Below are 6,870 nucleotides of genomic sequence, written 5' to 3' on the forward strand. Positions count from 1 at the left end.
TCATTATCTCGTTTCTGGACATGTGCTGTTATGGTCATCTGTTTCTGTTTTTTGGGCATATTCAGGAGTTATCTGTGGCCTTAATACTTAGATGGGCATGTATTTTGGTATTTTTTATGCTTTCTGATTGCCTCTAGGTAGATGTGATCAGGAGATGGGCTTCCCTTTTCAATTTTCTTCCTGAGAAATTTCAAGCTGCCACTGTTGGTTGTTGTGACATAACTCAGGATTTAATTTTTGGCCTATTTCCTTTTCAGTCTGCCTGTCCCACTCCACAAACCCCGTTTAGGCCTTTTACATAGTGATAAGCAGTTCAGGGCTGGCTGTGGCCGTTTGGTTTTAAGTGGAAACTGTCACTTTAAATTTTGAGGAGATCTGTGTGCATGCGTACAGACCTCTAGGGGTTGCGGTGGCATGTCCGCTCACTCAGGTACCCCCTCTTGTCACCAGAATGGAGGTGCACAGACAGTGAGAGACCAATGAACAGATAACAACAACAAAAAAAGAATTCCACACTTTTATCTCTGTGGTTCTGTCAGGCCTCCATGGCCTATCTGATCCTTCCCCGGCTTGGTCTTGCCCAAGATTGTGTCTCCAGGAGCAGCTGAGCATCTTGAATTAGAAAGCAATGGATTTCTTGCTTCTGATACAAATTCCCCTAGCTGTAAGCCCCTCCTCTTCTCTCTTTCACTTCAAGATCATCAGGTGTCTATGGAGCATGGCCAAACTCAGTCCATGTCTTCATTGCTGAATTTCTCCCACTTTCACTCATAAGTAGACCAGAGCAGTCACCAGCAAGCATATAAGACTGCTTGTGTGTTCCCTTTGAATTTCAGTCTTAGAAGGGGATTTACCCTGCTGGGCTGACTTTTCTTGCGCTGATGGCTCCAAGGCAATCAGCTTGTTTGCTATTCTAACAGCCAACCAGTCTGCTTTTTTTTTGCTGGTCTTTCTTTCAAGATTATATTCTGTTCCTTTAGCTGTTTCAAGTTGGTCATCATGTCTTTTCAAGTGGGACTGTTCCACCTCTGAAGATTCTGGGTGGGGCTCAGAATTCCTAGAACCACCAAGGCTTAACAAGCAGCCTATTTCCCTGGGCAAATGCTAATTCCCCTTTTAGCTAATCCAATCAGTTATAGACTGAGGATGGGTTTACAAGCTTTCTGTAAACATACTTCCCAATATTCCTTTCCATTATCCTTAACTGTCTGTTTTAAATCAATATCCACAAGGGTGTCAAGCACTTTAACATCATTTCCCCTCCTTAACCTATTCTGACTATGTCTGCATCCCTATGTCACAAAGCCCTGTTGTTCCTAGGTTGTGTATACAACACTATTTACCTCTATCCCATTTAGCCCACACATACCTCCCTATGTCTTCCTTGTTCATCTATCCCTTTCTTCCTTGTGTATTGCCCTCCTCATCACCTGAGCTATCATGTGACTGCCCCCCTACCCTGTGAATTACTGTTCCCTACCTCCCACCCCCGGTAACCATCATAGAATTTTTCTTTTAGATTGAAAATCTTTTCTTATGCTTTTACAATAATGGTCTTATGCAATCAAGTCAGAATATTTTCAGTCGCCTGATGTGCATGTGAAAGTTGGATAATGAATAAGGAAGACTGTGGAAGCCCCAGTGCATTTGACTTATGATGCTGGCAAAGAATGTTGAAAAGTACCATTGACTGCCAGCAGAACAAACAAAACATGGGCTGCCAGTAAAAGCGTAGCTAAAATGTTCCTTTAAAGTGAGGATGGTGACATTTCATACTTTGAACATACTATCAAGAAGGGCTAGTTCTTGGAGAAGGATATCATGCTTGGAAACGTAGAGGGTCAGAGAAAAAGAGGAATGGATTGACATATTGGCAACAACAGTGGCCTCAAACGTAGCAGTTATGAGGATGGTATAGCGCAATGTTTCTGTTGTGCATACAGTCGCTATGAGTCGGGATCAACTTGACGACTGCTAACAACAAAAACAATATTCATACTGACTTTCTAATTGTTCTGTGAATTATTGGGGAGTTATGTTGAATCCATCAAATACAAGTGTGTTTTCTGTTTGTCCTTTTTGTCCTGGTAAGTTTTGCTTTGCATATTTCAAAGCTCTCTTATTAGGTACATAAACATTTAGGAACACTTGTCTCCAGAATGAATTGCTCCCTGAATTGCTACAGAAAGTCTCCCTTAATTCCTGGTACTATTTCTAGCTCTGGTGTCTACCTTTTTTATGTTAATCCAGGCTCAGCAGCTTTTCTGTGATTAGTGTTTTCATTGTGTAACTTTTTCCATTCTTTTATTTGTAACTTCTCCAACTCATATTTAAAATAGGCTTCTAATAGAAGGCATATGTTTGCATTTTGCTATTTTAAAGTTAAGAATGACATCCTCTACCTTTTATTTTGTGTATTTGTTTATTAACATTTAATTGAGTATTATTAACTTGTTCAAACGTAAGTCTTCCCTTATGCTATTTTTTTTTCTTCTGTTTGTGCCATTGATCCTTTGTTCCTTGTTCTGTCTTCTTTTGGATTCGTTTTATCAGTTTTCCATGGAATCTCTTTTATTGGTTCCTTAGCTGTAGTAGCTAAGGTTTTGTGCCAATTTGGCTGGGATTCTCAGTGGCTTAGCAGTTTCTCCCTGATGAGATCTAATATGATGCAATGCCTCCCATGATGTGATCTGATATGATCAGCTCTGATCTGATGTGATTATCCTGTGTGTTGTAAATCTTCAATTCTATAATCTTAATGTGGCTGGATGCAATAGAGGATTAGGTTGCATCTTGCATCAATCCCTTTTGAGATACAAAAGGAGAGCGAAGTGAGCAGAGAAAGCAGGAAGTGCTACCAACAAGAATGAAGAGCCAGGAATGGAGTACATCCTTTAGACCTGGGTTCCTGCATTGTGCAACTCCTAGATCCAAGAAAAGAAGGATGCCAAGACACATGGCACTCTCCAAGGATTGCTGGGCCTACACATGCTGTAAGGAGACAAGGACCTTTAACCAAAACCATCCAGTAGAGAAAGACTTCCACTAGAGTTGGCACTTGGAATTCGGATCTGTAGTCTCCTTAACTGTGAAAGAATGAATTTCTGTTCATTACAGTCATCCACTTGGGGGCTTTTTCTTATAGTAACACTAGACAGCTAAAACAGGAGTTGTACTTTTTTTCCATCCAGTGTTCTTCATTAGGGTTTACAATAGGCATATTTATCACAGTATGCCTTTAAATATTATTATAGTCCTGGTGTGGCACTGCAGGATAATGCACTCGACTGCAAGGTCAGTTTGAATTGCAAGGTTGGTGGTTCAAACACACCAGCCGCTCCTCAGAAACCCTATACAGGGTCACTATGAGTTGGTACTGACTTGATGGCACATAACAACAGCAGCTTTATAATGGTATATTTCTATTCTCTTCTCATACTTTGATTACTAGCTTTCATTTTATTTACACCTATGTATTATTGTTTTATTTACACCCTGTATTATTGTTTTTGTTTATTTTAAGCAGTCAACTACCTGTAAAATAAATTGACGTGTGAGTGTTTTCCATGTGTAGAATTATGTGATTTGAAATTATTCTGGGAAGACCGTTTTTTAATTTCCTGGATCCATTTACCAGATGACACTAACTGTTGCCTTTGAGTGCTGTGGTGGTATATTTAATGCGATGTGCATAGTGTTTTCATGGACAGTGTATAGTTTGTATCTATGAGGTGGTCCCATGTGTTTCAAGAATCAGCAGGATTATGTGTCTATGATTTTCCTGCTGGAGATATCTTGCTCTATTTAATAACCAATTGGAAGACCTAGACAGAGGATACAAGCCCTTTTCATGTATGTAAATGATACATAAGTTATCTATATATTAATGAGTCTTTATTGTGGGGGACACAATGACTTCCTGTCATGTAGGGTTACAAGATATCGCCCTGAAGGCCCACAAGGCTCAGAGCTGCTTGTAATACTGTCTGTGGGGTGGAAACATGATCAAGCTGTTTGCAAATGGGAGATCAGGGTCTCTTCCCTCTGGTCTCTTCCCAATTGCTCTGCAGACTTTGGGTATGTAGATGACCCTCCCAAGATGTAACTGATAGTGGTCCCAGGAGCAATTGAGAATTTACCGCAAGTCTGGTGGAGTGGAAGGTCAGTTTCCCAAGTATAATCTCTTCCAGGCAGAGCCAGGCCACATACCTTCCAGAGTAAGGGAGATTTACACGGATTTTGCTTATCAATAGCAACTTTATAATGTCTGTTTGTTGAGGACCTGTAAATAATAAAACTGTCCAAGATGTCTTGATCATAGAAGTTCATCCTGAAATGCTTAAATGAAAAGATTGGAATTCTCCTATTTGTAGTATCACAGTAAACTTTCTATGGAATATAACTGTCTGAGTGGCTTGGGATTTTACTGCTTTTAGTAAAAGGAAAGATGAGAGTATCAGAAATAAACAATGAGCATAAAACATTGGTTGAATAAATGTTGAATTGAAAACTTCTCATCACCTTGATGGTGATGATATTTTTCTCCTTAATAGTATATAAAATATGTAGAGTCCTGGTGTGGTGCTGTGGGTTAATACACTGGACTGCAAGGTCAGTGGTTCAAATCCACCAGTGGCTCCTCAGTAACCCTATAGAGGGTTGCTATAGGTTAGAACCAGCTCCACAGTACTTAGAAACAACAACAGTAGTACATAGTGTGGCACTGTAGGATCAGCACTAGATTTCTAACCACGAAGTTGGAGGTTCAAGCCCACCAGTCGCTCTTCAGAAACCTTATACAGGTTTCAGAAACCCTATACAGGTTTGCTATGAGCCAGAACTGCCTCAACAGCTCTTAATAACAATAGTATATAGAGTTTATAAACCATTAATCTAATCCTCACGTTGAATTGAAAAATATTAGTGTAATTAGTATGACCTTTTTTACCTAATACTTGTTGGGGGAAGACCCCCAAACAAGATGGATTGACAGTGGTGGAAGCAATGGACTTAAAATAACACCTGTAAGGATGGGGGTAGCATAGTGGTTACAAATCAGGCTGTGAACCTCAAGGTCGGCAGTTCGAAACTAGCAGCCATTCCGAGCGAGAAAGAGGAGGCTTTTTGCTCCCATAAAGATTTACAGCCTCGGAAACCCTGTAGAGGGTCGCTATGAGTGGGGACCGACCCCACAGCCCATCACAACAACAAGGATGGGGAGAACCAGGCAATGCTTCAGTTTCTGGTGCATAGAGTTGCCATGATTCAGAACTGACTCGATGGTACCTACCAACAACAGTGTAAAGGATTACAGAACCAGTGGTTTAATCTTCTTAGGAAACTGCTCATGTCTTAGTAAGTCAGAGTGATGTTTAAGCAGAAAATTTGTTAAACAAACATTGACTTCTGAAAATTCTGATTTTCATGCTTCAGTAGCATTTTACTTTCAATCTATGCCTTTTGTTTACTGGAGCTCATGAGGGTAGGAAGATTTGGCCTTCCAACGTAAGGAAACTTGCTGTTTGTGGTGGTTGGTTGCAACTCATAGTGACACCTCAGTTAAATCAGGGTGCAGTTACTATTACTAAGGAAGGGAAAACAAATGATAAGAGACATCTGGAAGCCTTATCAGGTGCGATGTGGCATGCAAAGAAGATGAAACTTTCTGCTTATATAAAGATTTACAGCCTCGGAGAAAATTTAACAAAACCCCCCCAAAGGATGGGGGAGAAAACAACAAATGGCAATCAAAAACAAGCAGGAGTGGCAATTTGTTGTTAGGTGGTGTTGAGTCAGTTCCAACTCATAGCGACCTTATGCACAACAGAATGAAACATTGCCGAGTCTTGTGCTAACCTCACAATCATGACACGTGAGCCCATTGTTGCTGGCACTGTGCCAGTCCATCTCATTGGGGTCTTCTTTATTTCCCACTAACCCTGCACATTCTAAAACATAATATCCTTCTTCAGGGACTGGTTCCTCCTGTAAATATGTCTAAAGTTTGAGAGACAAAGTCTGGCCAGCCTAGCTTCTATGGAGCATTCTGGCTGTACTTCTTACAACACAGATTTGTTTATTCTTCTGGCAGTCCATGGTACTTTTAATATTCTTCTCCAGCACCATAGTTGAAATCCATCAATTCTTCGACAGTCTTTCTTATTCATTGTTAAATTTTAACATGCATATGAGACTATTGAAAATATCATGGCTTGGTTGCGGAGCATCTTAGTCCTCAAACTGGCATTTTCGCTCTTGAATATTTGAGGGATATTTTTGTGCAGCAGATTTGCCTAATGCAATTTCTTGACTACTGTTTCCATGATTGTTGCTAGTGGTCACAAGTAAAATGAGATCTTTGACAACTTCAAATCTTCTCCATTTTTCATGATGCTATTTTTGGTCCAGTGGTGAGGATCTTTGTTTTCTTTAAGAAGACTGTGGTTTTGGATCTTCATCAATAAGTATTTTAAGTTCTCTGCTCTTTCAGCAAGCAAAGTTGTATCATCCTCATATCATAGGTTGTTAATGAGTCTTCCAGTCCTGATGTCACCTGCTTCTCTTCATATAATACAGTCTCTCAGATAATTTGCTCACCATACAGACTGAATAAGTATGGTGAAAGAATACAACCTGGGTGCACCTCTTTTCCTGATTTTAAAATGTTCAGTGTCCCCTTGTTCTATTTGAATAACTGCCTCTTGGTCTATGTACAGGTTCCTCATGAGCACAATTAAGTGTTCTGGAATACACATTCTCCGCAATGTTGTCCATAGTTTGTCATGATGTACACAATCAAAAGCCTTTGGATACTCAATTAAGTACAGGTAAGCATCTTTCTGATATTCTCTCCTTTCAACCCAGATCTCT

The sequence above is a fragment of the Chrysochloris asiatica genome, unplaced genomic scaffold (assembly GCF_000296735.1).
Source record: "Chrysochloris asiatica unplaced genomic scaffold, ChrAsi1.0 scaffold00025, whole genome shotgun sequence".
In the NCBI taxonomy this organism is placed as follows: domain Eukaryota; kingdom Metazoa; phylum Chordata; class Mammalia; order Afrosoricida; family Chrysochloridae; genus Chrysochloris; species Chrysochloris asiatica.